This window comes from Armigeres subalbatus, chromosome 3, assembly GCF_024139115.2.
Source record: "Armigeres subalbatus isolate Guangzhou_Male chromosome 3, GZ_Asu_2, whole genome shotgun sequence".
In the NCBI taxonomy this organism is placed as follows: Eukaryota; Metazoa; Arthropoda; class Insecta; order Diptera; family Culicidae; genus Armigeres; species Armigeres subalbatus.
Window position 1 is genome coordinate 219,283,880 of NC_085141.1, and position 10,738 is coordinate 219,294,617.

Sequence of the window (10,738 nt, forward strand, 5' to 3'; positions counted from 1 at the left end):
TAATGCACACGTAAACGAGTGCACGACTACATTTGATGCTGGGTACCTTGCGTGCACGCAGCTTGAAAAAACGCTACGTGGGCATCGGCCCTAAGTGTTATCTGTTTAGATGTAAGCTGAATAAATAAATGAATGAACTGAGTGCTCGGCGCAGAAACCCAAAGGTGGAAATAAAATTTAGGCATTTATGCGCAATAATCTGGGAAAACTGTTACCCCAGATAAAACAATGGATCTCGGATGAAACCTGGAGGAAGATAGAGGAGCGAAGAGAAGCCAAAGCTGCGATAGAGTGAACTAAAATCAGAGGAGCCAAAGTCTTAGCCCGTTAACAATACTCGGCTCTGGGGAAGGAATTGAAACGTTATACTCTTCGGAAAGATTAGGAAGACAAACAGGCTCTAATGAGAGTCTACACGGTTAGAAAAAAGTAGGGGAAGGTGGTCGGTTGTCGGCACCCTTTTGTTTTTAATCCATAACTTTCGTCCAATTGCACAATGTGGTGATATTTGCATTCGATAGCTGCCCTAATAAAAATTCCCAAAAGAATTACAATAGAAATTATTGTGACAGTACGCTGAAATTGATAGTAATTACATTAAACTCTATTGTGGCTCACAATAGAATTACATTGAAGCCTATTGTTTTCCACCATAAAGTCGATTGTAATACTAATGACACACTGATGGTATTCGTACCATGGTACAAGTTGTACCACAGGTGTGTCGCCTTGTACCATGCTGGTACAACGTGGAAAACCATGGTACAATATGTACTAGGGTATATAACCGTGGTATACCACGGTCCTTGTACCACCAGTGTGTCTTTAGTATAAATGGCAATTTTACAATAGATAATAGGGGTTGTTATGTGTCTTTACAATAATAAAATCGATTTTTTCTCGAACAAATTTTTGCCATTACAATTGAATTTATTGTAATTCTATTGCCAAACTTTCACTGGCAATAGAATTTATTGTACGTATATTTGAATAACAAAATGGCACTTTAATTGGTATGATATAAAAACAATGGAATTTAATGCTCATCAATAAAATCTATTGTGTTTTTATGATATTTTGTTGCAACTCTATTGTATTTTTTATCAGGGTGGGCATATTTTGGCAGAATAATTTTCTAAGACGAATTAAGTACTGTCCATTTAATTCCACTAGTTAATTTCCGTTATCTTTGCAGATACGTATTTCGACCACAACTGTGTGGTCGTCTTCAGTGTCTTGTACTCGAGGCGAGTACAAGACACTGAAGACGACCACACAGTTGTGGTCGAAATACGTATCTGCAAAGATAACGGAAATTAACTAGTGGAATTAAATGGACAGTACTTAATTCGTCTTAGACGGTTTAATACATTCCACTAAAAGAGCTTAATATATTTTTCAGAATAATTTTAATGGTTACAGCGCCACCAGCGTTCTATTACTTATGGCTGTACTATACAAACCTTCGGAAAATGCTTCGGGTATCATTTGAAATTTCTTGGGATTTTTTGGGAACTCATGTAGAATTATCTTGAGGAAAACTTTAGAAAACACCTGGAAGAGTTTTTCCGGATATTTTGCTTTTAAGAATTCTTTGGGATTTCGTCGAGAATACCTTTAGAAAATCCTTTGAAAAATCCATTCGGGATTATTTCGGCTATTCTTTCAAGAATTCCTTTAGCAAAAATTCTTCACAAATCACGTATACTTTTTTTTTCAAAAATCCTTTCAGTTGATTTCTTTGAAAATCCTCCGGATTTTCCTTGGAAAACTGATCCCAAAATTCCTTCGGAAGTTACTAACTAATTTAGTATTTTTAATATATTCCTAAAGAATTTCCGAGGGAATACTCAAAAGAATTTACAAAGCAATCCCTAATTGATTTCCCAAAAAAATCCTAGATTTCACCAAGAATAGGAAATCCTCAAGAAATCCTTTTGAAGATGGCAAAACGTTTTTTGCGGAACAACGATCCATTAATGTTCACTATATAAGGTGGGTGTACCGATTGTCGCCATACCTAAGAACAACTATTTTTTTGAAAATAAGTAAAAGGCATGTGGGTGGTCTTAATATATCAAGCGAAAGGTTTTACTTCTTGCTCCTTAGAACAGGTGTGAAAAACACAATAAAATTTGTTATAATCCTCAAAATTGATTAATCCATAATAGGAACGCATGCACCAGTTGTGGCACTATTCTTATTTTTGGTTCCTTATTTTGCAAATCCAATTGTTTTCTTATGGGACTGACCAAATTGGGGCCACTAGTGCGACAACTGGTGCAAAGGACGACAAAAATTAAACAAAATCAATTTTTACAATTATGCTTTGCTTGTTTAGGACTTAGGAGGAGATCAAAGGTGTTATCGTATCATATGAATATGCTTTATCGACATGAACTCGGTTTGCGGTGATTTGATTGGCCATTTGACATATAAAGCAGCACTAGTGCGTTAACTGGTGCTCTAGCCACAACTGGTACATCTAGCCTATATTCAAATATTTGTAAGGTTTTTTTTCATCTTTTGAGAGAATTTCACTCACGATCACCGGGTATTGAATCCCTGATTAAAGCCCCAAACGCAATACAACGGAACGGCGACGGAAACGGCAAATTTGACAGAAAATATATGGGCTAACTGTCAAATTTTCCGTTTCCGTCGCTGTTCCGTTGTATTGCGTTTGGGGCTTAAGGCCACCTTACACCTCGGGAAAATTTTCCGCCGGATTTTGGTCCCCGTGCATTTTAAATGGGGCCGGGATTTTGATTTTCCGTACCCAAATCCCGAAAACAGCGCATATGCCAAAATACATAGGGAAACATTCCGCGGACCGAATTGCCGAGGTGTGAGGCTACCTTTATGCCAGGAATCCCCTGATAATTCCATAGGTTTCTTCCAGGTGGGGAGAAATTCCCTGATAATTCGAGGTTTTCCAGGTTTTTCCAGGTAGTAGACACCCTGGTTTATTTACATTTGCTTCATACTACATGCAAAGGAGGCACGATGCATCGCATATTACCCCCCTGTTCGATAGTCCAATTCGCTGAGTGCAGAGCCGTTCGCCATTTTCGAGTAAAAGCAATTTACTCAAAAATTGTCGGCGTAGCACTAAATTAGAATTCGGAAGTTGGGACTTCCGAACCGAACTTGCTTCCAAAGTTTTATCTGTCAAATTAATTTATCTAGTTTTCCACGAGCGGTAATGGCCGTCAGCTTGCCTACGGGTTAGTCTTTGATTTGACGTCTGTGGAGGTCAACTGCACCCACAGTCCCGAGCATTCTGACCAATGTGGCATATAAGAAGGTTCTGATAAAGTGATAAAGTGAATTCAAGCCTTCTTATATACCACATTGATCAAAATGCTCGAGCGGTGGGTGCAGTTGACCTCCACAGACGTCAAATCAGAGACTAACCCGCAGGCAAGCTGGCGGCCATTACCGCTCGCGGAAAACTGGACGCATTAAGGCTACCTTACACCTCGGGAAAAAATTAAGTTGGGCAAATCACGAACCAGATGGCAGTAGTGAGCAAACGTCAAACTCGAGCAAAAACGATGCGCGCGCCACGAGTGATCGATTGGCCAACTAATGATTATTTAAATTGACCAGCAAATCAGTGAACGATGGAAATTTGACGAGTGTTATGTCTGTTGGTCTGTGCTGAAAGGCTATAGCATGCTTCAAGGCCGCCTTACACCTCGAGATCTCGAGATTACACACCAGATCTGGAATTTGGTCCGCGGATTTTTTTCCCCGTGTATTTTTACATATGCGATGTTTTCGGGATTTGGGCACGGAAAATCAAAATCCCGGCCCCTTAAAGGTAGCCTCACACCTCGGGAATTTAGTCCGCGGATTTTTTCCCCATGCATTTTTGCATATGCGATGTTTTCGGGATTTGGGCACGGAAAATCAAAATCCCGGCCCCATTTAAAATACACGGGGATCAAAATCCGGTGGAAAATTTTCCCGAGGTGTAAGGCAGCCTTAAGGCTCGATGCCCACGTAGCGTCTTTTCAACTCTGCGTGCACACGGAGTTAAAAAGACGCAGGTGTGTATAGGAAAAAAGCGTTAACGCAGCGTCACCGCTCCGATGCACACCTGCGTTATTTTAACGCTGTGTGCACGCTGCGGCGAAAAGACGCTACGTGGGCATCGGGCCTAAAATGCACGGGGACCAACACGCTTAGATCAATTTACCTATTTATGGGTACTTCTTTTACCCATATATGGGTATTGTATACAACACCTAAATTATGGGTGAAATAAACTGATAATATCGGTAATATTTACTTATATTATTAGTAAGTCGAGTTTACGCAAATTTAGGTGAATGCATTTCACCCATATTTGGATGAAAAACGGAACTTAACCGATTCCGTCAGAATCAAATTGATAACCAAACAAACCTGACGTCGATTTGAAGGAAGAGTAAGATAATAAAAAAATAAAAATCAAATCAAATTTCTAATATTTTCAACATTATAATTTCAGATCCGCCACCTGCTTCCGAAGCTGCTGTTGTTTTATTTATTTTTACCGGTGCTGCAATAATACCTCCTTTCGCTGTTAGTTTCGGTGCTACAATTTCTTCCCGATCGAGACTTGCTTTCCGATTTTGCTGCTTTTGTTTGTTCAAAAGGTAAGTTATTTACTTTAATGGAATTTTATGATCTTTAATATGATTTACTATTTTTCAGAACTTTGAGCATGCTGCGGTTAATAGCTATTGCGGTTAAACGATCGAATCACTGCTGGATAATTATAAAGAGGAGAGTCAAGAAAATCTGGAATCCCGATGTGAGCTGACGGTTCCGTAGTAGGCTGATGTGATGACCATTCCAAGAAGCAACTGTAAATAGATCCAGCGGAGTCATCGGGGAATCGCGAGTGAAAACGTAAACGTTAGCGAGAATGGAACTAAGAATGAATGCCATTCCGAGAGCTGATTTTCTTTGCCGCCATTCGATGCCAAAGTCCGGACCGTAGATCTTCATTTAAAAAGTAAGTTATTCAGTCGTATATAATATTCTAGTTTTAATTTTGCTTTAAAATATATTTCAGATCACAGTACCTGTAGCAGCGGACCTTATGTTTCGCACTTGGTTTCGCCGTACCCTTTCCCCTTTCGCCTTCTTCCAGAATTCTTGCTGTCGTTCTGGAAAAACCTCCGACAACGAATAGGGTAATAAAAGCCGATAGGTTCCTCTTGCGGTTAACGATTATCGACCCGAAGCTGCTGCTGATCATCCCAAGCGTCGCCAGTTCCGGTACCTCGCTATTTATTTTCCTGCCACCAGTACTGCTAACGTCGTTGTCAAACATCCGACAACGAATAGGTTAATGAAAGCTATAACTTGTAAAACGATGAATAGGCAGCAGACCTTTTGTTGCAACCCATAATAAAAACAATAATCCGATTGATATGTTTGTTTATTATGCGAAATATTTTTTTTTCATGCAGTTCAATTTTGAATATGAAAACAAAAACGATCACCCATATTTGAGTTAAGTTCACCTATAATAGAGTACCCATAAATAGGTAAACATTACCAATTTTTCAGAAAGTGGCATGTACTCATATATGGGTAAATGCAATTTCACCCATAAATAGGTATGTGCACTTTTTGGCGATTATAGGTAAACTTCACCTATATTTGGGTGAACTGAACTAAGCGTGAAGATCCGGCGGAAAATTTTCCCGAGGTGTAAGGTACACTCTGGAAAAAATCTATACTAAATAGTTTCAAAGTTACGCTAAATCTCTATTCGCCTGGTTGACCCCAGCTTCGTTTATGTGACAGTAATACAGCGTTAGTATAACTTTGATTTATACGTATTTAGTATAGTTTTGTTTTGCGTTATTATTGTCAGTTGGTGGATTCTGCATTATTTTTTAGTTTTGCCTGGCAGTATACACGTAAAAAAATAACCTTATATGTTATGGCAAAAAACCATTCGAAAATACTTATACTCTTCATTATGCCACCTAATGAATGATCCCATATCAAAAAGCTAATAACATTCATAAGTTAATGAAAAGTATAAGTTTCCGAATGTATGTGACTAATGCGATGTATAAGTTTTTTCTTATACATGTCATTAAGCGCCTGCTTTGGCAAAAAAGTATTAGAAATATTAATAATAAACAACATTAAATTTTTTTACGTGTAGAAATTGGGTCCTAAAATGAAGAATCGATATTCGATATTCTTTCAGGGAACGATGAAGGTAATCATTCTAAACGTGTCAGTTTTTCTTTAGACTCAAAAATCAAAAAGAACATTGTTTAATTTAAAATTGAAAAATTGATGAAAAATGCTTCCTCGACACTTTCGGTCTTGTTTGACGTACGGATTCAAACGCACTATCAAAACACCGCAGGGCACTTGACTCAACTTTTGACAGTTAATATATGGGGCTGACGTTTTGGGCTGATGGTTCATTCGTTCTGAAATGTTGCACAGCCCAAAATTTGCCTTAAAATGTCTTAAACACAAAAATATTATTTTTACTGATTTAGAATTTTACCAGAATTTTTATAACAACGGTACAAGTATTCTTGACCGATGCACTATCGTTTGCAACCATAAACAAGGTAGGGCTTTAGGACCCATTTATATTTTGAAACAACAAATGTTTTATTCATGGAATAATCATTAAAATTTATTGTTTTCTATGTACAGTTTTTCTAATAAAGGCACTTTTACTTTTCACATGTTTTGCTGCGAATCTTGTAATGATCCAATCACGGCTCAGACAATCCGATTGGTTATTTTCCCAAACCAATCAGAAATCACTCAATGTTAATCATACCACACCAATCAGAGTCGTTCGCGCTAGGTACAAACGATCTGCTATCCCCGCGCAAGTATAAAAGTAGGGACAAACCACGCACAGATGGTCAGTAATTTTCTAACAGTTGGACGGTTAGGACCTCTAAGCAGAGCAAGCTCCCTATCCCATCCCAAAGCCAACCGGCGAGCAACGGAGCAAAGCCCCACCGAGGAAGACATCATTGCCAGACCGACGACTGCGAGAGGCACGAGGTCGAATACCCAGTCACGGTTTGACTGCCCATCCATCCGGTCGCTTGGCACTATCCCGGCCTTTGATTAAAGGTGCGCGGGCTCGGTTGCAGAATATAAGGGCTTTTGCGGCTCCAGCTGCTTCGTCTGGTAAATCGCCTCGCAATACACAATGCGAAGCTGCATTTTTTAATGCAAATAAAATAATTTTCTAAAGAGGTAATATCCCCACCTGTCGTTGATAGGCTTCTCTGCAACGCCAATAGTCCAACCAAACAAGAGTTATTTAGTCCAACCGAACAAGAGTGATTAGTAAAGCTAGAAGTGTGTGATTTCCAGTGAAAAACCGATGTAAGCATGAATTTTCTTGCCATATTGAGTCATGAAAGTGATTGTGTGCTCATCCATCCGCCACAGCACCAACAACGGTGGTCGGTTTTAGTCGGAGTCCACGTGAGATTCTTCAGCGGTTCCCAACCAGCGACGTGGGACTTGGCCTGGCTGAGAAAGAAGATAAGTGAAGAAAATGTGTGCACACTACTGACATTTTTGTAACTGCGCGTGTGTTGAAGTTAGTGTTAAGCAGAATTAGCTCACAATTTACGGCCGTTTAGAAATTAAATTGTAATGGACTTGCTAGTGAGCAATAGATTGTGTTAACGTATTTGATTGGCGTTTTCTTTGATTCACAAAAATCGTAATGAATTTTAGTCGCGTCGCTGAGTTATGATTGGCTCCCATGATTTTTCTGTGCGTTCCCACGACTTGCCACAGAGCTTAAACCGGGCAAACTTTTGTAACGTGAAGTTTTGCATCAAGCATTAGCTTGATTGGCGCTTAAGTGAAACTTTGAACAACGGAGTCATCTGAATTCGCGGCTCGCCTTGTTGATTGGAAATTTATTAGTGGTCCACCAGGGAAGGAACGTTACAAATTTGGCGCCCAACGTGGGGCCCGAGGCCGTGTTCCGGTGGATCTTTTTCTGATTTTCATATTTTTATTGTTTATTATTCTGTTAGAAGTTAGTTCGTTTATGTGTTGTGTACAGAATGGAGCATAACAATAGATCAATTGATGGTTTGATAAATGACATGAATTTTGAAGATTTTGAAACAGGTGCTAGTGTAAATCGAAATATGAGATACGTTCCGCTTACGAAATGGGGAATTAGATACGACGACGAAAATGGTAACTTGAGCGTGACTGATTTCGTGGAAACAGTTGAGCGAAAAGCCGCACTTTATCGCGTTTCTCGGTACGAACTTTTCGAGAATTTCGGAGAGTTGCTCGGCGGTAATCCGTTTATCTGGTATCGCGCGTTCCGGGATAATTTCATCTCATGGCTAGCCTTGAAAAAAGCCTTTGTCCAGCAGTTCACGAAAGCCGACAATGATTATTTGATCGAAAGACAAATACAATCGCGATTACAGCAGCCAGGGGAAAGTTTTGGAATTTATTACGCTTGTATGGAGCTCTTGTTTAAGAAGTTGAGTAAACGTACTCCTGACGATCGAAAACTTGAATATTTGATCCGGAATTTAGATGATTTCTACCTGAATCGGATTAATGAAGGACAGATTGATTCCATCGCGAATTTGGCGGAATTTTGTGAGGGTCTGGAAAGAAGTAGAGAGATTTTGCGGCGCAGAAGAATGAATCAGTTTCCTCTTGCGGAACCGTCGTTACAGGGACAGATTAAGGTGTCTAGGCCAAGATTGAATGAGATTGACTACAATGCTTCTCCAAGTACAGTTTCACACGTCGGCCAGAGATGTGTAAATCGCTCTGAACCGAAAAATGATTTGAGAACCCATGCCTCAGAAATGCTTCCTCCAGTTTATGAATACCATGATGTGTTGCCTCGACCTTGTAGTTCACGTACAGCTCCAAGCCTGGCTGTGTATCATCAGCCTGGTGCAGCAGTCTGTTATTCAAACTCAGGTAGTCCTCAGCTCGCAATGCAGAACGTTGAACCAGCACACTGCTCTCAGATGGACAATCATTATTGTCCTGGTCAGTATCCACAATTTGAAAAGGCGTACTGTGCTCATACAGTGGAGCGTGCAAACGATCCGTCCGTTTGTGCGCATGGTAGGAATTTTTCTAATTTGAATGCGAACAGCAATTGCCGTTTACCTACGCAGTTAGGTCCACAGTCTGCTACTCGTGATTGGAACGTCTTTCCGAATCCAACGCCGGAGAGCCGTCGCACAGCCGACGACGATCACTCAGATGTAGCTCAGCTCTCGCAAATGATGGCAGAATGCGCCGCGATCAGACAGTTTGCTGGTAAATGCTTTAACTGCAAGTCTGCTGGTCATCATTGGCGTGATTGCCAGCAACCAAAGAAGTTCTTTTGTCATCGGTGTGGTTTGGAAGGTAAAACGATGCAGTCGTGCCCTAATTGTTCGGGAAACCATGGAGCGGGATCAAGACAGTGAAGAGGGTATTTGATTCCGCTGATTTTCTGAATGTGTCTCTACCCCATATTTTTGAATTTGTCTATCAACCTAAGGACAACCGTCCATACGCGAATGTAAAAGTTTTAGGGAAACCAATGATCGGATCGCTAGATTCTGGTGCATCCATTTCGATCCTGGGAAAAGGATGTTATGAGATTGCAAACCAGTTAGACCTGTGTTTATTTAAAATTAATTCAACAATAGCAACAGCTGATGGTTCTATCCATGATATTTCGCATTGCGCATACATACCGTATACGTTCAATAGCAAAACTGAGATTGTGTTAACCATTCTTTCCGAGGCAGTAGCCAGTCCTCTAGTATTAGGTATAGATTTTTGGAATTCTTTTGGGATCGCCCCCACGACGGAGAACACCTTGTCCTCTGTTGAATTGATTCAACCAGCAGATAATGAGCCTAGAATTTTCTCGTGTAGTCCCGATCAGCAAAAAGTCCTCGATGCAGTTGTGGAAGAGTTTCTGCCGTACACTGACGGTAATCTTACGCGTACTCATGTCTTAGAGCATTCTATAGACACGGGAACAAGTGAGCCGATAAAGCAAAAATATTATCCAGTTTCGCCGTACGTCCAAAAGGAAATTGATAGGGAGCTAAATCGCATGCTGGGACTAGGAGTGATTCAGCCATCGACGAGCCCATGGTCGAATCCCGTTGTATCAGTTAAAAAACCCGACGGAAGTGTTCGTCTGTGCCTAGATTCACGGAAGTTGAATTCTGTGACTAAGAAAGACGCCTATCCTTTGCCACACATTGCGGGCATTCTCGGTCGCTTCGAAGGAACTCGGTATATTTCAAAAATCGATCTTAAAGACGCATTTTGGCAAATTCCATTAGAGCACAGCTCTCGTGAGAAGACTGCCTTTACAGTTCCTGGTAGGGGTCTCTTTGAATTTGTGGTAATGCCTTTCGGGTTACATAATGCACCACAAACTCAATGCCGTCTAATGGACAAGGTACTAGGAGTGGACCTTCAACCATTTGCTTTCGTGTATTTAGACGATGTTATTGTGGCCACTAAAACGTTTGAGAAACACATTGAAGTCCTCCGCGAGATCGCTAAAAGGCTTAAAGCTGCCCAACTTTCCATAAACGTTAAAAAATCACAATTTTGTGCTCCCTCGGTGAAGTACCTAGGTTTCGTAGTAGATAAAGATGGAATTCGCACCGATCCGGACAAGATTAAAGCAATTGTTGACTTTCCGCCACCGTCATCGGTGAAAGAT

The 10,738-nt window shown here is 40.4% G+C and overlaps 2 long non-coding RNA genes across 2 annotated transcripts; both read left to right on the plus strand.

The window, feature by feature from the left end:
- Positions 1 to 4,197: 4,197 nt before the first annotated feature.
- Positions 4,198 to 5,207, plus strand: LOC134225594 (uncharacterized). Its single transcript, XR_009983277.1, has 4 exons — positions 4,198 to 4,435; positions 4,499 to 4,646; positions 4,705 to 5,008; positions 5,069 to 5,207. It is a non-coding gene; the product is annotated as an uncharacterized LOC134225594 (long non-coding RNA).
- A 1,705-nt stretch (positions 5,208 to 6,912) lies between these two features.
- LOC134225596 (uncharacterized) lies at positions 6,913 to 7,696 on the plus strand. Its single transcript, XR_009983278.1, has 2 exons — positions 6,913 to 7,182; positions 7,278 to 7,696. It is a non-coding gene; the product is annotated as an uncharacterized LOC134225596 (long non-coding RNA).
- The last annotated feature ends 3,042 nt before the right edge of the window (positions 7,697 to 10,738 follow it).